The 24,054-nt window shown below is 34.3% G+C and overlaps 1 pseudogene across 1 annotated transcript in view; it reads left to right on the plus strand.

Annotated features, from left to right (window-relative positions):
* The first annotated feature begins 617 nt into the window (after positions 1-617).
* Positions 618-24,054, plus strand: part of LOC309653111 (ATP synthase subunit f, mitochondrial pseudogene) — a 112,459-nt pseudogene continuing 89,022 nt past the window's right edge. Inside the window, exon 1 of the transcript XR_014268769.1 lies at positions 618-14,363. The product of XR_014268769.1 is annotated as an ATP synthase subunit f, mitochondrial pseudogene (transcript). The remainder of the gene's footprint in view (positions 14,364-24,054) is intronic.

The following is a 24,054-nucleotide window of genomic DNA, read 5'->3' on the forward strand; positions in this document are numbered from 1 at the left end:
AAGACCCAAATAGACATTTCTTCAAAGAAGATATACAAATTGCCAACAAACACGTGAAAGAAAGCTCAACATCATTAATCATTAGAGAAATGCAAATCAAAACTACAATGAGATATCATCTCACACCGGTCAGAATGGCCATCATCAAAAAACCTAGAAACAATAAATGCTGGAGAGGGTGTGGAGAAAAGGGAACCCTCTTGCACTGTTGGTGGGAATGTAAATTGATACAGCCACTATAGAGAACAGTATGGAGGTTCCTTAAAAAACTAAAAATAGAACTACCATACAACTAAGCACTCCCACTACTGGGCATATACCCTGAGAAAACCATAATTCAAAAAGAGTCATGTACCAAAATGTTCATTGCAGCTCTATTTACAATAGCCATGGAAGCAACCTAAGTGTCCAGCAACAGATGAATGGATAAAGAAGATGTGGCACATATATACAATGGAATATTTTTCAGCCATAAAAAGAAACGAAATTAAGTTATTTGTCGTGAGGTGGATGGACCTAGAATCGGTCATACAGAGTAAAGTAAATCAGAAAGGGAAAAACAAATACTGTGTGCAAACACATATATATGGAATCTAAGGGAAAAAAAAGAAAAAAAAAAGGTCATGAAGAACCTAGGGGCAAGATGGAATAAAGACAAAGACCTACAAGAGAATGGACTTGAGGATATGGGGAGGGGGAATGGTAAGCTGTGACAAAGCAAGAGTGTGGCATGCACATATATACACTACCAAACATAAAATAGATAGCTAGTGGGAAGCAGCCGCATAGCACAGGGAGATCAGCTCGGTGCTCTGTGACCACCTAGAGGGGTGGGATAGGGAGGGTGGGAGGGAGGGAGACGCAAGAGGGAAGAGATATGGGAACATATGTATATGTATAACTGATTCACTTTGTTATTAAGCAGAAACTAACACACCATTGTAAAGCAATTATACTCCAATAAAGATGTTAAAAAAGAAACAATTAAAAAAATAGATGAAAACAAAACAGAACAAAGGGAAAAAAGGATAAAAACAAAATAGAACAAAGAAGAGGATGAAAAGGAAAAAACACAGAACAACAAAAAAGCAAAGTAAAAACAGAAATATAAAAAAAATTAAAAATATATATTTAAAACAATTTAAAAAAAGAAGCAAAACAAACAAACCTAAAGAAAACCAAAAAACTAAATAAAAATAAAATAATAATAATAATAATAGTAAAGATAACCAGCAACAGAATGAATCAAAACATAATAAAAATCATAGTAATAATAATATTTTCCTGGGATCTCAGCTGTCATTATCCTTGCCCACTCTGTGAGCCTCAGCTCACCTCCACCTCCCCAGGAGGCCCTCCAGTGCCTCTGGGTTGGTCTCTGGACCCTCTGTGGGCCCTGTGGGGGCAGCTCAGCCTCTGATATGGCTGAATTCCTGCATGTGCTTGCCTCTAAAGTCCTTGGTTGCCAGAGCTAGACCAGTTTAATTTTTGGGAACACTCAGTGTCCATTCAGATATTCCATAAATGCAGGGTCTACCAAGCCAATCAAGGGTATTTAATCTGTCATTTTTGCAGCAGATGGAAAGGTTTTCCTTCCTCTTCCTTTGTTGCCCCACCCCTGGGGCTGAGCTCTGGTTTTAGCCACACTTCTGCGTGTGGCCCACCTGCAGAATTCTGCTCCTAAGGCTGCCCTGGAGCATTTGGATCTGCACCAGTGAGGACAGGGCACAGGGATGGCTCAGTTGCCTGGGTCGTGGGAGCCCCAGCAGCGACAGGTGTGTGGGGAAGCCAGCAGCCACAGATGCAAGAGATCTGGCCCTAGTGGGAGCATTTTCTAGTGCCTAACAGCAGGCTTGTGATGGTCAGCCGTGGCAGGGCCTTTTTCTAGAGCCCAGCCGCAGGCTCATGAGTGCCAGCCCTGGCGGGGCCCTTTCTTAGCACCTGGGGGAAGAGGGACTGGCACGTGAGGAGAGAGAGCTTGGAATGGAGGCTCCACCCTCTGCATGTCGCTCAACAGTGGTGCCTTGTTTCCATGGCAGTCCAGGTTTCCTCCACAGGCATTCTCGTTTGTGGATTTCCTCCCTCCCATCCCCTCAGGCTGTCTCCTTGTAGCCAACAGCAGTCCTCCCCCTGGGCTTGCTCTCCAATCCCCACACTCCAACTCCCAGTCCCCATGCACCCTGGTAGAAACATGTCCCAGTCGGGAGCACAAAGGGCCATGGCATGGACCTTCTGTGTAGTTCTCACTCTGTCTTGTCTGCCACAGACTGGCAGTTTCACCCTCTTCTGACAGCCTCACATGCTTCCCTTCTGTCCCAACCAATTTCCCCATTGGTGAAGGGACTTCCCCAGATGTGGGAACCTCTCCTCTGCTTCAGCTCCCCCCCTGGGGTGCATGTCCCATCCCGCTTCCTCTCTTCTTCTTTCTCTCTTCTTTCTTTCATCCTACCCAGTTATGTGTGGATCTTTATAATTCTTTCCAGTGCCCAAAGTCCTCTGCTAGTGTTCAGCCAGTGTTCTGTGAGAATTATTGCATATGTAGCTGTAATCTTGATGCATTTATGGAGAGAGATGAACTCCATGTCCCCCTATTCCTCCACCATCTTGAAAACCGATCAGAGGATATATTTAAATGTTGACCCTTGTAAGAGACATTCTTGAGCTTAGTTTTTATTGTTATTACTTTTAACAGCAGATTGAAACTACTACATAGCAAAATGTCTTTTCTTCTTTTTTTCCCTTTTTTATTGAAGTATAGTTGATGGACAATATTTTATAAGTTATAGGTGTACAATATATTGATTCACAATTTTTAAGTTTATTCTCCATTTAATGTTATAGAATATTGACTATATTCTCCATGCTGTGTAATATATTTTATACCTAATAGTTTTTTCCTCTTAATCCCTACTCCTGTATTGCCCCTCCCCCTTCTCTCTCCCTACTTGGAACCACTAGTTTGTTCTCTATATCTGTGAGTCAGCTTCTTTTTTGTTATATTTGCTATTTTGTTGTGTTTTTTAGATTCCACATATAAGTGATATCATACAGCATTTTTCTCTCTCTGTCTATTTCACTTAACATAATACCCTTTAAGTCCATCCATGTTGTTGCAAATGGCAAAATTTCATCCTTTTTTATGGCTGAGTAGTATTCCATTTTTATGTATATACCACCTCTTCTTTATCAATTCATTTGTTGATGGGCACTTAGGTTGCTTCCATAACTTGCAAATTGTAAATAATGCTGCTATGAACATTGGGGTGTATGTATCTTTTTGAATTAGAGTTTTTGGGTTTTTTTCAGATATATACCCAGGAGCGGGATTGCTGGGTCATATGGTAGTTCTATTTTTAGTTTTCAAGAAACCTCCATAATGTTTTCCACAGTGGATATACCAATTTACAGTCCCAACAACAGTGTGTGAGGTTTCCCTTTTCTCCACATCCTTGCCAGCATGTGGGGTTTTTTTGATGATAGTCATTCTGACAGTTGTGAAATAATATCTCATAATTTGATTTGTCTTTCCCTAATGATTTAGCACTTTTGAGCATCTTTATATGTGCCTGTTGGTCATCTGCACTTCCTCTTTGGAAAAATGTCTATTGAGGTTTTCTGCCCATGGTTAATAGAGCTTATTTATTTATTTTTTTTGGTGTTGAGTTGTAAGAACTGTTTATATATCTTGGATATTAACCCCTTAATAGTTATATCATTTGCAAATATTCAGTAGGTTGTCTTTTTATCTTGTTGATGGTTTCCTTAGCTGTGCAAAAGCTTTTACTTTAATTAGGTCTCATTTGTATTTTAAAAAATTTAGTTCAACACTGTCAAAAAGTAATTTTTAATCAGTGATTATGTTTGGTTAGCAGATTTTATTTTCGTATCTTTAATAGAGATTATATATTTTATATGTCTCATAGTGATGATTTCATTTATGAGTTACTTTCTATGTTCCTATGCCATTCCTAGTGAAAAGTGAAGTTGGAGAAAAAATCTGGGAAGTTCGGTCCACAAAGAATGATTTTGTTTTAATGACCACATCAAGAAGGGATTTACCTTCTTCCTGTAGATAGTTTTACTCTATTAGTAAAATACAAATACCACATCTACAGAATGCTGCCAGTGCTCAAGAAAACACTTACATTTTCAGTAGATTAACAAATATTTTAAACTAAAGTATCAAAAACTGATGTCAATAAATAAATTCCTCAACTTCATTCTGAATCTTTTAGATTGTTGAAATTATATAAAATTAAAAGTTCAGATGTTGTACTTACATATATATTCACTTATATTTGATAGTGTTAAATGTGTAATATTTAATGCTATCGACAACTCTAAAGATTGACGGACAAAGAATATAAGAATATATTATTCTTTAATGAATAATTACAAAGTAATCCATTGATAGTGAGGGAAAACCAAGAAAGGTTAAATAAAAATGGCAGTACCTGCAGTCTTTCTCAGAGTAGTGTCCTGTAGCTAGCAAGCATTGTTGTTGGGGTGTAAGATTTGATTTTCTGACCTGGGCATTAAATATTCACTTCTAATTGTAGTCTTATGTGATACAAAAATTAATTTGCATTATTAATGATGCACAAAATATGATGTTTATTCTCTTAAGATTGGTAACAAAGAGAAATTATTTTTTTTCTCCTTTGAAAGTAAGTTAGAATAATAAAACTTATTGAATTAACTACTCAGTAATTACATGTTTCTGCCAACTAGAATATACAAGTTGTATTGTCTGAAATGGAACTAGGACTACAAAGTTTTCATTTTCAGTCTCAGAGTCTCCAGGGGGAAATCAAAAGGTTTCTGTCTTTCAACAGTTTGGGTGAGATGATATTTTGAGATGTTGAGAGCTGCCAAACTACAAAAACAGTAAAGGAACTCCCCCAAAGAAATTTGTTTTTATCTACACAAGTGTTTCTGTTTGTTTGTTCCTTTATTCTCTTATTGAGTTACAAAAAAAAAAAAAGTGGAGGAGGGTCTAAGAATATTTGCCATTCTTCTCAGCCAGAAAGGAACAAACTAGAGTTTGTAGTAATCATTCACCAAGCCATGCCTCCCCGAATCTTCTCTTCACATATAGTTCTACCTGCTTGATTATAGACAACCCAATATGAACCAACCTGAAAACCTAACTTTCATTCAAATAAAAGGGAGATTACTAGAGGACTCACTACTTTAATCTGATGGAATTAATCGCTTCTCCTACCATTCTTTATCTTAAAACTGTTCCTTAGCTCCTTTGAACTGAAAACTGTGAGAAGATGTATTTGAGGTGAAAAGAGGCAATATGATTTGGACAGTGATGTCCCATATAAATCCGGTCTATGAGAGGTGAGGTGATTTTTGGTCTTGTTTCCTGAAATGTTAAGTGTAGGACAGTATTCTTTCCAGCTAATCTTGGGAAATAGGTGCTTTATATTTTCCTTTGAGGAAAAGGCTTAACATGGAAAGAAGGCAGAGGTGAGAGGTTAGTTTAAACATCAGCCAAAATCTGGAAAATAGAAGTGAGATAACAGAATAATGAAGTCCTCAAGGAGGCTTGGGATTCCAAGCCTTTGGAGAGCCTAACCATGAAAATTAGCAACTTGTATTCATTCACTTGTACTGACTCTAAAGTGTCTGTGAGGAAGGTTCCCTTTATTTTTATTTTTTAGCTGCTGATTTTGAAAACATTTCAGACTTACACAAAAAATGCAAAAGTAGTACTACAAAGAATTCCTGTATATCCTTGACCCAGATTCCCCAAAAGTTAGCATATTACATAACCACATTACAATTATCAAAATCAGGAAATTAACATTGATACAGCATTCTCGTCTACAGACTTTATTGAAATGTTTCTAAGTGTCCCACTAATTTCCTTTTTCTACTTCAGGATCTGATGTTAGATCACATGATGCACTAATTATCATGTCTCTTCAGTATTCTTTAATCTAGAATAGCTTCTCAGTATGTCTTCATCTTTCATGATCTTGACATGTTTGAAGAGTAAAGGCTATGGAATCCCCCTCATTTTGCATTTGCCTAATGTTTCCTAATAATAAAAGTTATGTTATCCATTTTTGACAAAGATATCACAAAATAATGTTTATTATTTTCTTATTGCATCATATTAGGAGGTCCATGATGTTAGTATGTCTCATTATTGATGGTTAGCTTTCATCATTGAGTTCAGGTGATATCTGCCAAGTTTCTAAAGTGTAAAGTTAATATTTTCCCCTTTGTAATTAATAAGTATTTTTTAAAGAGATACTTTGAGGCTATACAAATAACCTGTTTCTCATAGTACATTTACTCACTAATTTTATCACCCATTGTTAGTTAGCGACTGAAACAATTACTGTGGTGTTTAGCAATGGTACTTTTCTATTTCCATAATATGTCTACATTTGTTTGAATTACATTTTCTGTTATTAATGTATTTATTCAATTGTTTGTTTGTGTTAGTATGGATTCATTTATTCTTATTTTACTCTGTAGATTGTAGTCCATTACTATCATTATATATGTTTGCTAAAGTTTTCCTTTTGGTGGTTGGGAGCTGCTTCAAATTGGATCCTATAAGCAGGTCTTAATTTTAGTCATCATATTTTTAGAAAACAAAAAGTTGTTTCATTAAACAATATATACATGCTGGAACCTAGTTTTATTTGGGCTATTTTTAGGTGCCACAAATGAGGAGATGTGATAATCTTAACTTTGAACAAAGCAATTCGATTTCTTGTCTCAGTTTAGCCAAGAACCAGTTGTCAGTAAGTTATTTCTCATTCCTTCATCTCAGTGACGTTTTATCAGTAGCAAGAGCATTGGGTAGTTTTAACAGTAAGGGATATTCTGATTCTACAAATCTTTGACTCTTATCTGACAGAAAGAGGTGCTGGTAGTCAGTTGACAGATTTTTTTCCAGTAACTTGATGGGGATGGGAGGCACTTAAAAAGAGTGAGGAAAGGTATTCTTGGAGATTCCTAAGGGAAACAAAGTTGACCCAGAAGTGCACAAGCAAAGCAAGAGGACTTCCAAAAGAAGATTTGTTGTATATCTCTAAAGAAGTGATGGAGTTCTTGGTCTTCTATGGCATGTACATTTCTGTAAATGTTACATCACCTCAAAAAGACAGCATTGATGAAATTCTACTGTTCAACTTAAGAAATGGCTATAATACTACAAATATACAACTATTGTTTCACATGCAGAATCAAAGGAAAAGCAACTCTTGGATTCAGGAAAAAAGTATTGATGAATTACAAAAGTGAGAAAAAACTGAACACTACAGGCAAGTAAGATTTAAGGCTGGCAGATATAAAGTGAATAGGATTTAAGGTTGACAGACATAAAAATCTCCTTTAAGTAATGCTTTGCCTGATTTTTTCTGGTGGAATAATTTTACTTACAAATCCTTGTTATATGCACTTCAGTATTTCTCACTCTCAATGCATATATTTCTAACTTACACACAAAGTACATTTTCAGAAAAAGTTGAACATGTTAAACATACAAAGAAGAATATACATGAAACATTTGGTATCTTGTGGGAGAAAAACAGCATCATATTACTTGAAGAATTATGTTTTAATTCCAACCAAGATAGTATTGTTTTAATTTATGATTTCTCAACTTTACTTATAACAAAAACAGTCTTTTAAAATATATTTTCTTCACTATTGCATTCAGAGCAACACCTTTTAAAATTATGGCCAAGCACAACAAATTGATGTTTAATTATTATTAAAATTCTTTATACCCAAACAAATAATTCTTCATTGGTTTATATTAAACACACACAGTATTTGTAGATTTTCCTTTTTTATCCATTTTAATGACAATATAGACATCAACATTAATTGTTTAAATAAAAAGGTACTGTACAATGTTCTCCTTATATTACAATGGATGTAACCTATAAGACAGTCACCCATTAGTGTCTCACATCAGTTCATTTCATGAAAGCTAAGATGTTTAATTGAATATTAGTTTTTTTTTAATGCAGTGCTGGTTTTTGCTAGAGTATGGGGTAACAGAATCATTAATCAACTTCTTACAGGACATAAAATTAATTTTTCTATTGAGGCAGATGTGTCTTTCATGTGCAATCAGATCCTCATTAACAGTATATGGGAAATCTGAAATCATACTTATGCCTATGATTGATCTCTCACAAAGTGGACTGACCTAATTTAACTTTGAGTTATTTAGAAGGCTATGTAATCCACCCTGAATTTAAAATGGAACCTAAAGGTCTCAATTCTCAAAGTTCTCAAGAAGTTTAATTTAACTTAACAAGCACTATTTCCACTAACTGGTTTCATTTTCAGGTGCCAGTGAAGAGAGTTACGGGAGCAGAAAGTGTACATTTGCCAGGGCTCAAGCCAATAGAAGCCTGGATTTTAATTTGTTCTCAGTTGAAAATGATAATGAATAAATTCATGGCAACTTCGCCCAAATGGAAGGATTTTCACCTCTGAGGGTCCACAGCATAGTAACCAACTGATCAGCAGTACATGAAAGCTTCAATATTCATGATGTAAATATCCAAAAGTAGGACCTCTCATATTATACCAAGCCCACCACACATTTCCAGCCTAGTAAACAGCATCTGGAGCCAAAGGAAAAGAAGAAAGGGGAGGGATTTGCATCTGACTCAGGCAACTTAAAATAAGTGGATAGAAAAAGAGAGAGCAATGGGAAGCTATGTGTGGTCAGCAATGATGGCAATAACAAATGAGCATGTATAGTCACCATTATACACATTTTACACTACCCACTTCCCTTGTGAACCAACATTTCTGTGGATTAGAGCGGCTGCCCGTTTTTCAATCAGGATGACTGAGGCATTGTTAAATTTCAACCATTTGCCCAAACATTTTTCATGGGATTGAGAAATAGAATTGTGCTTCATAGATGGAAATTCCCAGGAAAATTCCGAGAGGGTGGTGAAAAGAGATGTGGAGACTGAAATTACAAAATTTCTACCAGCTGTTCAGTAAGAGTAGTAAGAAACTGGAGTTTTCAGATCTACATTTACTAATCTTTAGCCCTTTGATCCTGCTCTGCTCCTTTGAAATTTTGAAAGCATTTTAGGACCTTAATATGAAGACCAAGGTAGATTATTTTTAGAATAAAAATATTTGAGACAGTCCAAATCCTACTTACCATTCAAAACCAGTTCCAATTCCTTCTCCCCCAAGAAAGACTTTTCCAGGGCACTTTAGCCCAAATGCATATGCCCTCTTCTGAACTTCTCTGGACCCTATTTCCTTTATTACTCATTGTGATACAAGTGATTAATCACATTGCCTTATAGCAATCCACCTTTTCCTAGATTTCTGTTCTTTTGTATTATTTTAGCTTTTCACATGTTTACATATTTTATAGCTCTAGATGATAAGCTCCTTGAGTCTATAAACTTTCTTATGCTTCTTAGCATCTCTCCTGATACTTCCCAAATGCCTTTCATATACAGAAGCTCTTAGTATAAGTGTGTTAAATAATTGGGGATAATCAGGAATTAAGAAAAATGGAAACCACCGAGGAGAAAAATTTCACTGGGAATTCTAAAGAAATTGAACCAGACCAGGAAACTGAAAGCACAAAACATAGAGGTATGGCCTTTTGGGTCTCGATTACTTTCTTAAATATATTCTCATTTCTATTTAGTAATAGTATCACACACAATTTTTATTTAAAAGTTAGTTTCCTTTAGAAATATCCTTGAGGCTAGTTGAACATTCCATTAATTGATTATAAACTCTATTTTAATCATCCTAATGCTTTTCTTTTCCCCAAATCATATCAATGTCTTAAATATTTACTCTTTGCAATTTAAATGAACTGTTTTATTTCCTAAATGCATTATTACCTGTGTGTGGAGACTGCGGTTATTATTTGGAGAATCCTTAATTCTTTAGGTAGAGAAAATTCTCTGGTCAAAAGCAAAATGTATTTTTTTGTTTTTAAATAAATTTCTCTTTTCCACAGACAGCTTCATTTGTTAGACCAGGAATATTAAAGACAGAACACAATCCAATGGAGTTCAATGTTCAATAAGAACACTGAACTCAATTTTAATATTATCCAGCACTTTTAAACTCTTGCTATATACCAAGTTTGTGTATGTTAAATATTTTATATGTAAAATTATTTTCATTCTCATAATATCACTGTGAAGATAATTACTGTTATTAATCTTATTTTATAAATTAAAAACTGTGCAAGATTATACAGCTAGAAAATTCTAGAGCTAAGATTTGAATTTCAGTCTGTCTAACCAGAGATACCAAACCCTTAGCTATGTTATCATTCTAAAAAGACAAAACAGAGATCATGTTCATATGTCAGAACATGGCTATCCATGGCCTGATTGAATGAATGATTTTGGACAAGCTCAGAGCAGCAAAGACATGAAGCTAGACCAACCACTAATGGGACACATGGTGGTTGAGGGATTGGGACAGAGGAGACAGACTCACTTATAAGTGTTAAGAAAATCTAGTGTAGAAACAGAATGTGTACCCACAGGATATGGTCATAGACAACAGGAAGTTCAGGCAAAATAACATTACTTATCTCAGGCTTGCTCTGAGGTATATATAATGTAATACTTTGAAAGTACATAGGCTAGACATTAGAAAATAGTTATTACTCAATAAATATTATCCATTTTTATTAGTATTATTATTTAAATCCAACCAATACAGCTAGCAGAGCAGAAAAGGGAATCCAATTGGTTGTGAGCTCTAAAATCCAGGTAATAAAATCAAGAAAATTCTGTGAGTAGCTAGCAAGGTCTCAACTAGTATTCATCTGTGATCCAGGGACAAGAACTCTAGACTTGAAAGAAGTCTAGAAGAAGTGAATCAGGATTCCAATTCTAAAAGAACAGGGGCATTAAAGCAAGTGTTCACACATAGGAAATGAAAACAAGACCCCAGGCAATAGTTCAGTTAACAAAACTGGGGCCCAAAAATTGGGATCAGATAAATAGCAAATGATACATGATGAAGCTTTATAGTTCCCTCCTGTCTCTGCCCATGATTGCAATTAGGGATTGGGACAGGTATGAGTCCATGGGCCAAGGGATTCCTGCTATTAAGAGCAAGGAGATGCAAGGGCTAGGAATCAGACTAACAGTGATAACTTACTTATGGAATTTTTTTCTCCAGTCGGCATTTTTGGTATAACTAGTCCCTATGATCTACCATAGTTTAAACTGAAAAGATAAACCTGCCACATGTCAGAGGCTGCGTTGACAGAACTACAGTTATTATTCAAGACTACAAAGTGAACACTGGTAATTACAGGGAAGTTTGGTGAAGAGCCTGAGAGGGCAGTCCAAGCAGTAGACCAGAAAACTAGCCAAGTATAATGTGTTGGGAGGTCAGGCTGAAGCAGACCAAGGAAGCCAGTCCAACTAGGAGCTAAAAATGTAAGCCAAGCTTGGAGAGTCTTAGGAGACCAGTTCAAACAGGGACTGGAAGATTTGAACCCATACCTGGAGGTAATCGTGCGGGCATGAAATTTCTAGAGTCAGATTTCGTCAAATGGAGCTCAAGTTAGCCAAGCAAGCAGAAAACTTAGTCACAGACTGGTAATAAATTTTACTGACCAAACAAAAACTAAATTCAGAAAGTCAATTTTACCCCTTGAAGTGTTGGACATAGAAGGTGCTATTATAAAAATAAAGATCTTGTATCTGAAAGATTAAATGATTTTTCTCCAAGGAGCAATGAGAGTTTTCATAAATTTATAAAGATGCAATAAGCCTTCTTTTCTTTGAGGAGAGAAGCTATCTGATTTAAAAAAAAAAATGAAGAGAAAGAGATATGGAATCAAGATTCTGTAGTTCTAATAATTTAATTTTTGCTATAATGCTATGACCTTACGCAAGTCTTAACCTCTGCTTCCCCGCTATGGAATAAGAATAATAAAACCTAAACACTCACTTCTATTGAAGGCTATTATTTAAAATGAAAGAATCTAATATAAGTATCTGATTTTTTAAAAAGTCTAACCGTAAATGAAATAAAATATCAGAATGTTGATAATGTTTCAAGCTTTGAGATGAGTACATGAGGAAGGGGTTATTATATCTCTTCTATTTTACAATTATTTATGATACAAATTTAAACACAAAAGTTCAATTCTCACAGAAAAAAAGAAGGATCATTTCTCCAGTGGCAAAAGATGAACTGAGGTTATGGATATTCTGGAAGAAATAAGTCATGGGGAAATAGCCAACCATTCAAAGAGCATCCAATTCCATCTTTAAAAATCCTTTCAACTGCAAGGTATCAGTATGACTGAGGTGCATTTCAAAAATTATTAGGGAGAAAATGAAGATGAGCTATGATCTTCCTTCCATAATTGGATATGCATAACAGTTTTGTCTTAGGCTCAATAGGGAGAGTTCAACTCAGTAACTCTCAACTACAAATCTTTGATTCTAGAATGACATGTAGCTCTCTAGAGACTCATATGCAGCCCTTAAAGAAAGACAGACAATAAAAACTGGATTTTATTATAATTTGTATTGATGCTTTGAATGAGTAACACCATGTCCTTTGGAAATCCCAAAGCACTATTATAAAGTGGAGTGAAACATTTTGAATTCAGATAAACAAATAATGTAGATGTCTTTCATTTCTTTTCAGTATATGGTAATGGTTTTCACCTTGAGAAACTCATTGTGTTCAATTTGGGATTCAGATATACATCAATGGGAGGTTTATGGCTAAGACTGACACTCTGTCTACTTTCATAAAGTACTGAAGGTTCTACTGGGAAAAAATGCTTATCTCAAGGAAAGAGATAGAGAAGGCATAAAATTTTGACTAAGGACAATGGACCAGCATAGGATGAGAGAGACTATTTTATATGTAACAGGTGACTTGTTCAGATTTTCCTCCAGTTAGTCTAAGATGAGGAGTATCTCTGAAATGTTCTTCCTCACCCACCATCTCCACTTCCTTTGACTTCATATCGCTTCCTCAGGGAAGATTTTTCTGAACTCCTTTCCACTGGTATCACTCTCATAGCACCAGTCTTCTCCACAGTCTTTGTCATACTTGTAATATGGAATGTATTTGTGTATTTCTTTTAGTAATGTCTGTCTCCCCCACTAGTATGTTGCTCCATGAGGGCAGAAACTATGTTAGATACTGTATCTCCAGTGTCTAATGTAGTGCCTGGTACTTCTCAACATTCATTTAATTAATAAATATGCCAATAAATTTTAGAAGGTAAATTTTAAAGAAGTAATTTCATTAAAACCCCTGCAGGTCATTAGAAAATGTAAGGTAATGGCAGTGTATTCAGTAGTAGGGGTAATACTACTGAATTGGCAACATAACCTGATAACAACATTCAGCAACTTTGACTTCCAGATATCAGCAGACTTAATAAAACCTGGGAAATTAATACCTTGGATGAAGACATTGGTGCCTTAGGCAGTAGACATAATGAACATGAAGTAAATCAAGAGATAATAAAATTTGAATTCTACATGGGAATCAAGTGAACTAAGTTCATGGATACCTGCATGTCATTCTTCACGTTGTCCATAAGTAGCTGGGAAACAACCTTAAAAGTTGAGTTTGTGCTCCTGAAATTGCAGGTGGAGCCATATTCAGAGAATTACAACTTTATTATCTTTATTATGGCCCTATTTTTTGCCTCCCAACTGGTAGTGTTTTGGAAGTTTGAGTTACAAGTATAAGAAACGTAGTTAGCTATGAAAATGATCAACAGAAATTTGACTGCACTCCTTTAAAAGCAATACTATGAGTGAATTTAGTTCATTCCTTGACCATATTGTCTTTATTAAGTATTCTGTCTTTATTGACAGAAGTGACATATGTGTTCGTAAGTACTGTGAACCCATAAATATACATGATGGATATGATCGAGTTCACCAGATATTACCAGGATTAATTTGGTCCTTGATGTCTGTATGTAGCTCTGGATAGCACATATTTTCTCTGGGCACTCTATTAAGTTTTCTGTATTACACACTCTTATTTTCAACTAAGAAGCCTAAATCCCATGTTTAAGTCTTATATCCAAGGATTTTGAAGTAAGGAAATAAAGCTTTTGTGCTTTTTATCAAAATATATTACACTGATACCAACAGATTAAACATAAGAAGTATAATATAACCAATAGGAGGAGCCTGAATTTATGGGATCAGAAAATGGGCAGAAGACCTAAACAGATATTTCTCCAAAGAAGACATACAGATGGACAACAGGCACATGAAAAGATGCTCAACCTCGCTAATGATTAGAGAAATGCAAATCAAAACCACAATGAGGTATCACCTCACACAGGTCAGAATGGCTATCATCAAAAAGTCTACAAATAATAAATGCTAGAGAGGGTGTGGAGAAGAGGGAACCCTCTTACACTGTTGGTGTGACTGTAAATTGGTGCAGCCACTATGGAAAACAGTATGGAGTTTCTTTAAAAAAACTAAAAATAGAGCTCCCATATGATCCAGCAATCCCACCCCTGGGCATATATGTGGAATAGATGAAAACTCTAATTCGAAAAGATACATGCACCCCAATGTTCATAGCAGCACTAGTTACAATAGCCAAGACATGGAAACAACTCAAGTGCCCATTAACAGACAACTGGCTTAAGAAGATGTGGTATATATACAATGGAATATTACTCAGCGATATAAAAGAATGAAATATTGCCATTTGCAACAACATGGATGGACCTAGAGAATATTATACTAAGTGAATGAAGTAAGTCAGACAGAGAAATACAAATATTATGTGACATCACTTATATGTGGAATCTAAGAAATAATACAAATTAATCTATATACAAAACAGAAACAGACTCACAGACATAGAAAATAAACTTATGGTTACCAAAGGAGAAAAGGAGGGGAGAAGGATAAATTAGGAGTATGGGATTAATGGATACACACCACTATACATAAAATAGATAAGCAACAAGGATTTACTGTATACCACAGGGAACTATATTCAACATCTTGTAATAACCTATAATGGAAAATAACCTGAAATATATATACATATATAATCTGAATATATATATATATATATCACTTGCTGTACACCTGAAACTAACAGAGTATTGTAAATCAACTATACTACATTTTAAAAAATGTTATTGGAAACTGGTCTAATTAATTTTTATTCAGTGATTGTGATTCTAAACAGAACTGACTTGTCTTTGTTTCTCTTTCCACAAACTATTTATTTGAGTTGAAAGTTTTAAAAAATTGAGTGTCTTTTATCCTTCAGTGGCTTTATGCTTACTTTTCAAGAATGCTTAGCTGCTTTCAAAGGGCCCAGGGAAAATTTTTAAACTACTTTCTGAGCGACTCATTGTCTTTTACGTTTTAAGGTAAAATTTTTAATTCCTGCTGAATATTTAGCCATCAACAATTTGAGACAGAAATTTACAATAAAACTGATATCTAATTTTAGTGGAGTGATGATCTTTTCCTGAACATTAGATGGAATAATTTTCCCTTCATTTACATTTTAGAAATATAAGATCCAACTTTACAAAATTTTCTGTCTTTGTCTCCAAATTAATAGATTATTGACTAGGGAGTTTCTGGGGAAAACCTAAATAATTTCTTTCAGAGTCATATAACAAATGAAACAACAGCTATCATTCCATTCTAGATTTAGAAAATAAGAGACTAATGAGTAATACTTGTACTTTAAGAATGTCAAAAGGAATTTCAAGGTCTCCATTATATTGGAGGTGCCTAATGAGCGAAAACTTCCAAAAGGTATAAGTTCTGTTATTTCAAAATAAGATGAAAAAATATTTGGTGATGCCTTGGTGTAAGATGTATCAGTAACTTATGCTTTTTAATGTCTATATAGAGAGATGTATACAGAGATAAACAGAGATGTGTGTATTTACATACATGTTAGTAAGCACACCTATATTTCCTAGCTCTGTCCACTGAGAGGGTCTAGAAGCAATGGCACTCAAAGTAGTAATAAGCACATCGAGCACCCAGATCTTGGTTTCCAAATATCATTCCCTAATAAAAGGAACCAAGGCTCCTTGATGATGTGGTTGATTTCAGGACTGAGGGCAAGGAAAATACAAGATGAGCCTGGAGCATCTTGTGGTCTCATATAGTAAGGAAATGCTCATCAAGTATAATAATAACAACAAAAATGAAGGGACATGTTAAAAAGACAGAGAAGTTGATCTGAAAGAGCTCCCAATGACCAAGCTGGAAGAGTTTGAACAACAAAATAAATAGTGATAACTTTAGATTAGAACCCAAAGAATAAATATCTATTAAATTCATAGTGATATAAACAAATGATTAGATAAATAAAGGAATGAGGGAAAGATACAACCTTTTTTAAAGAAGTACTTCAATTTTTTTTTTATTGGAGTATAATTGCTTTACAATGGTGTGTTAGTTTCTGCTTTATAACAAAGTGAATCAGTTATACATATACATATATCCCCGTATCTCTTCCCTCTTGCATCTCCCTCCCTCCAAAATGAGAAACATAAAATCACCATCAGAACGTCTGAGTAGGAAATATTGCAAATAAATATTAAAGTTAGTGAGCAAACATTTAAAAGAAACAAGATATTAGCATAACCTCAAAATATTTCTCCAAACATATTTACTAATTACAAAAGGGGAAATAGTCACTTTACAGTGGAGAAACCTGGCTGACTTCAACTTAGTCATGTGATTAAATTTAACACCACCACTAATAAGACATGGTGACTTCATATACCTACTGATATCATGCACTGAGAAGGGCACAATATCATTTCTGTGGCATTCCTGTCCAAAATACATAACCTCAATCTAGTTATAAGAAAAAATAACACAATCCCAGATTGAGGAATATTCTACAAAATATGTGATTAGTACTTCTAGTGATCATCAAGGTTATGAAAAATAAGGAAAGAATGACAAATTATCACAGACCAGAGGAGACGAAGGAGGCATGAAAACTAAGTACATTATGGAAAGGATCCTGGAACAGATAAATTATATAAGTGGAAAAACTGGAAAATCCTAATAAAGTCTGTAATTTAGTTAATTTAGTAATTTAGTTAAATTACTAATGTTAATTTCTTAGATTTGATGGTTGTAGCAAGGTTATGTAAGATGTCATCATCAGGAGAAGCCGAGTGAAATATATGCAGCAAATCTCTATAAGTCTAACATTATTTAAATTATTTTTTGAAATGTGAACTACATTTCATTAAAAAAAATATTTTCTCATATCAATAGAATTTTCTCAAGTATTGAAGACTTTGTTGCATTACATTCCTAAAGATAATTTTCTTTAAAAAAATCACAAAGTACATTTTTTGAAAGTCAAAATAAGTTTTCCTCTTTTATCACATTGTTTTACAAGTATTGCAAAAAAAATTTTTTTTTTGTAAAATTAAGAAGAAAACCCGTTCAAGGCTTTCAAAAACTCTAAACTCTGTACAAATGGAAGGAATTAGTATTCTTTTACGTACCTTCTCTCTAATGAGAAATGGAAATATGTCTACCAGCACCACTATATGCCAAATGACAAAATAAGCATAGGCTGATTTGTGGCACATTGTATGCTGTGTCATTTTTGCTGCTAGCTTCTACCATTGAAGGCAGATGTTATATGTCGTTAAGTTAACCATGAAGAATTCATTGCCATGAACAATGGAGGAGGTCCACACAAAAGAAACACACCAAAGAAACACTATTTGGGCCTGAGCAATTCTCTAACATCTGTGAAGTACTGTCTGAAAGCAAACAGTCCAAATTCTTATTGATTTATCAATTTGGTTACTGCCCTTCAATCACACTGAAGCTGAAGATTTGTAAGCAGTGGGCACTGGCTATATGTTTTGGGTACATGAAGTTCAATATTAAGATTCCTTTTGCACAAAAATTCTCCTCCACCTGGATCTATTGCCTGAACTTCCCACCATCACTGGATGATTATTTATTGACATAAAAGTCATGGAATTTTATTTAGGTTAATGTTGTCTGTGATATATATATATAACATATATATATATAAACATATATATACATGCATATATACATGTATGCATTTACTATGGTAATATATATGGCAAAGATTTTATAGTTTATAAAAGTATATTTAAAGCCTATATAAAAATAAAGAATTTATAAATGTCCCAAAGCATATATTTGAATGATTGATCTTCACAAAAATCTGGTATTATTATCTAGGTTTTACAGATAATGAAGCAAAAGATTAGGGAGGTAAGGTGAATTGCTTAAAGCCACATTGTATGAAATTGAACTGGAACTAATGTTCAGGTATTTGGATGACAAGCTTATTACACTGGAACAGAATATGAGAAAATATTTTCAGAGCCCCAACCTTGTACTTTTCCATCTTGAAGTGAACTCAGTTCCTCAAGCAAAGCATGTGAAGAATGACTGACATAGAAAGGTAATTTCTCTGAACCAGTGTTAGATAGTTACCAAGTTTAATGTCCAGGACTACTTCTTTCCTTCTCTCCTCACTGCCAAAGATATTCTTCACAAGTGACAGAACAAAAGGAAAAAGAGGACTCGGCAAGAAGCTCCTGATCGTGCTATTTTTCTTGTCCAAGTTAAAGATAAAAATGCTTTTCTCACAATGCATTTCCTCATCTGAGTGCTCATTAGTATTTGTACTATAATTCAAAAAATAATGAGTTATACTGACTTCTGGGAATTCACTGGGAATCCTAAATGTGACCTAAATTTACATTCAATAAAATAATGTACTCCAGAACTCAAACAATTGTCCAATGAACAAGGTTTTATAGAAACGTCCTTTGGCACATTGGAGATAATTTATATACATTTAAATAGCATGTTTTCTTACTACTTACACCATTTACATTATTATTATCCACACGTATATTTAATTCTCAGTAATATAGTTATTTTGTCATTGAACAAGTTTGTAATTGCAAATGCCCAACTAAACCTAAAATGATATTTTTTTCCAGGTAGCTTTGGTTCTGTCCAAATCAAATGTGCTCTGGTTTTACTTTTGAACATATTCAAAATTAGATTAATCAAATAATAACAGCTACCATTTATTAAAAGTTTACTATGTGCTAGGAACTTTATAAATTCTGGTTCAATTGATCTGAGTTGAGGCCTAATTATTTTCAAAACTCCTTAGCTGATTCAGCTGCATACTGATGGCTGAGAACCAAGGACCTAATTTATTTAAGGCATGCCTTATTCATGAAGTTTTCTTTAATTATTTTAATTCATGTGTCTCAATCTCTTTAGAAATAATGGTTTTCTTATAGTTGTCCCCATACAATAATGAACTATATTTTAATTGTCTTAGGTATATTGATGTGTTCATCCTAGCTAGAATATAAGCTTTCTGTGAATAAGAATATTGGCTTACTTTTTTTTCTCTCTCCACCATAGGACTTAGATAACTTACATGCATTGACTTCCTAGTGTGTGCCAGATGCTGTTATAGATGCTTTTATTTATGTTATTTTATTTTATTTAATCCATGAGAAGTTATGTGAGATAAATATTATTGTCTCCAACTTAAAAAATGAAGATTCTGTGGCTTAGAGTTTAAATAAGTTCACCTAAGGATATACAGAGAGATTCTAGGCCACAGAGAGTTTAAACTAAAATTTCATCTAAGATTTGTCTGGCTCCAATTCCTAAACCTGCTCTTTGCAGAATAACAGTAATTTTCACCAGTTTTCCTTAGTAGTGGATCCCTTTCTTTAAGAAAATATCTAACACAAAAGGTCAATGCATAAAACAGAGAAAAATAGGCCTATTCTGATTCATCAGAGTTGGTGACTCAGACTCCATTCACTTAGCCACACGTTTCCCCTTCCACTCAACTCTTACAACCCACTCTCAAGTTGGTTCTGAAATGATACCTTGGAATCTCCTCGGACACTGAGAAGCACAATTCAAAAATAATACCATACTGCTCCACATACGTGGCACATTGTAGGAGCTCAAAAAATACTGACTATATTTAGATGATCACTGCCCTATGGAGAAGTTTAAATAAAGAGCATAGAAGAAAACCTTTTTCTTAAAAAGGTTAAGGTAAAAAAGATAAACAAATGAAAAGGAGTGGAAGATATCAGCTTAAAAAAAAAAGAAGTAGGTGAAAAGGAAAGAAAAGCGTGAGGCTTTTTAGCCCTATAGAGTCAATAATGAAAAATAAGTGGCCTAGCTCCTCTGAAGACCTCTGGGATTGAATCAGTCCTTGGGAGGTTCTAAGCAACTCCAAGCACAAATTCTTGGCATAGTCAATTATGTCAGCAAGACTTAGTCATCACATGTTTTAGAATAAGGTACAAAAAGTCACTCCAGGAGTTTCTTAGGCTACCAAAAACAGAAATGGCTAGAACTAGCAGCCATATATTTTCATTCTGACAGCTGCTAGGAGGTCCTGTGTGTACAGATGTACATAGATTTTCATTTGCCATCAAAAATAACTAACTTTTTTGGCCATGTCAAACAAATGCCCAGTCTAAGTTGCCATTTGAACACATCCTTGACAATATGTGATAGGAGAAATTGATCCAACTTAAACTTTTATCTCTTCCAAAGAACACAATAGGCTGAGGAAAATCTTGTAGAGTGCCAGACAAGAGACAGTATTATTGTCAACAGCAAAAACTACCACTTTAGACTAGTCTTCTCTATCACAAACTTTTGGTTTTTCATGATTAGACAAGAACAGGGATATCTAGTTTAGGATTTAGTGTTGTTTTTAGCTCAGAAAATATTAGGTAATTCTCCATTTTAATTCACTCTAATTACTTAATAGATTTAATATATTTTCCTAGAGAGATGATTTTCACAAAATATAAACATCAGGACATCAAACAGAGATCCAAAAGTGAAATAGAATGAGTGTTTTTAGATTAAGAGGTTTGTTTTCAAATTAAAGTCTTTGTATGCCATAGCTTTGGCTTAAGGCTTTTATTAAGTCATTGTCAGTGTTACAAATACTACATTTTAGCATAAATAGAGATCTCTCTTTTGGTTTGGATATTAAATGATAAGTTCCACCCTACCTAATATAAAGCAATAAATTTGTCTTTTCTTGAATTATTCAAAAGCCTGTGGCTTATCTGTAATCATTTATTTAACATCCTTTATTGAGTGCCTACAGTGTGCTAGGCACTGTTCTACAGCAGATAATTAGACACAACAGAAAATGAGACAGACAAGGTAACTGCTCTCAAGAAACTTTTATTTTAAAAAGGCAAGACAGACAATGCACAAATAAAATATTTAGATAAACTTCTAGGTCATGATAAATGGCAATAAAAAGGTACAGAGACAGAAAGTTGAAAGCTACTTTAGATTGTCAGAGGAGGCTACTGCAAAGAAGTGATATCTGAACAACAAAAGAGCCTTCCAAGTAAAGATCTTGATTAAGAGCAGTCCAGACAAAGGGAAGATAAAGTGCAAAGGCCCTAAGGCAAGAACAAGTTTGGTGTGTTTGAGGAAAAACAAGAAGCCTGTATGGTTGGAGTACAGTAAGTGAGGGAGAAGGTAGGATGAAATGAGAGAGGAGAGGTAGGTAAAGGTTAGATCACTTAGGGACATGATATACTGTTTACATTTCATTATAAAAGCCAAGGACATAAAGTTCAGAGTTTTAAGAAAAGAAGTGAAAGGTCTTATTTACAATTTTAAAAGATCGATTGATTCCTTTGTGGAAAAAAAGACTATTTTTATGCACTAACAATGAAAGATCAGAAAAGGAGATTAAGGAAACAATCACATTTACCATCACATCAGAAAGAATAAAATACCTAGGAATAAACCTACTTAAGGAGACAAAAAACTTGTATTCTGAAAACTATAAAAGAAATCGAAGATGACACAAACAGATGGAAAGATATACCATGTTCATGGATTGGAAGAATCAATATTTTCACAATGACTATACTATCCAAGGCAATCTACAGATTCAGTGAAATCCCTATCAAATTACCTATAACAATTTTCACAGAATTAGAACAGAATATTTAAAAATTTGTAAGGAGACACAAAAAGAACTGAATAACCAAAGCAATTTTGAGAAAGAAAAATGGAGCTGGAGGAATCAGGCTCCCTGACTTCAGACTATATTACAAAGCCGCAGTCATCAAAACAGAATGGTACTGGCACAAAGAAAAACAAAAATATAGGTAAATGGAACAGGATAGAAAGCCCAGAAATAAACCATGCACCAGTGCTCAATGAATCTATGACAAAGGAGGCAAGAATATACAATGGAGAAAGGACAGTCTCTTCAATAAGTGGTGCTGGGAAAACTGGACAGCTACATGTAAAAGAATGAATTACAACATTCTCTAACATAACACAAAAATAAACTCAAAATGGATTAAAGACCTCAATATAAGATCAGATACTATAAAACTCTTAGAGAAAGACTTAGGCAGAATAGTCTTTGACATAAATTGCAGTGATAATTTTTCATTCCATCTCCTAGAGTAATGAAAATAAAAACAAAAATAAACAAATGGGACCTAATGAAACTTAGAATCTTCTGCACAGCAAAGGAAACCATAAACAAAATGAAAAGACAACCCACAGAATGGGAGAAAATATTTGCAAATGAAGCAACCAACAAGGGATTAAACTTCAAAATATACAAACAGCTCCTGCAGTTCTATGTCAAAAAAAACAAACAGCCAAATCAAAAAATGGACAGAATATCATAATAGATATTTCTCCAAAGAAGACATACAGATGGCCAAAAAGCACATGAAAAGATGCTCAACATCACTTATTATCAGAGAAATGCAAATCAAAACTACAATGAGGTATCACCAGTCAAAATGGCTATCATCAAAAAATCCACAAACAATTAATCCTGGAAAAGGTGTGGAGAAAAGTGAACCCTCTTACCCTGTTTGTGGGAATGTAAATTGGTACAGCCACTATGGAGAAGAGTATGGAAGTCCCTTAAAAAACTAAAAATAGAACTACCATATGATCCAGCAATCCAACTCCTGGGCATATATCCAGAGAAAAACATAATCCGAAAAGAATAGCCAAGACATGGAAGCAACCTAAATGTCCATCAACAGAGGAATGGAAAAAGAAGATATGGTACATATATGCAATGGAATATTACTCAGCCATAAAAAAGCATGAAATAATGCCATTTGCAGCAACATGGATAGACCTTGAGATGACCATACTAAGTGAAGTAAGTCAGACAGAGAAAGACAAATATCATATGATATCACTCATATATGGAATCTAATTTTAAAAATGATACAAATGAACTTACAAAACAGACACTTTTTTACAGATATTGAAAACAACTTATGATTACTACAGGGGAAATGTGGGCGGGAGAGATAAATCAGGCGCTTGGGATGAACATACACACACCACTGTATACAAGATAGATAACCAACAAGGACATACTGTATAGCACAGGGAACTCTACTCAATATTCTGTTATGGCCTACAAGGGAAAAGAATCTAAAAAAGAATGAATATATGTATATGTATAACTGAATCACTTTCCTGTACACCTGTAACTAACACAAAATTGTAAATCAACTGTACATCAATACAATTAAAATTATAAAAAAAAAAAGACTAGGGGAATAGGATAGAAGCAGGAATACCTGTTCAGAAGCTATTACTGCCATCCTGGAAAGGATGGAGGTAGTCGTACAGATGATGATAAGTTTTGAAATTAGAGCAGACTAACACAAACCAAAATTATGCAAATCTGTACAATGGCAAAACAATAGGATGCATTTATTAAGTAAAAAGCCCAATCCAAATTACATCTTAATATTTATTAAATGCAATCTATTTAAGTAAAATTATTATTTATATCCTACTTATTCTAAAAAGGTATGACTTAAGATGCTTTACAATTAAAAATTAAAGATACAATTTTACTACTCTATTGGCAACAGGACAGGATCCAAAACATACAGGCAAAATAAAAACTGGATTAAAAATTGTTTGCTGAGGGAAGGGGATCAATATGGTGGAGTAA

The sequence above is a fragment of the Balaenoptera physalus genome (genome assembly GCF_965194825.1).
Source record: "Balaenoptera physalus genome assembly, chromosome: X".
Classification (NCBI taxonomy): domain Eukaryota; kingdom Metazoa; phylum Chordata; class Mammalia; order Artiodactyla; family Balaenopteridae; genus Balaenoptera; species Balaenoptera physalus.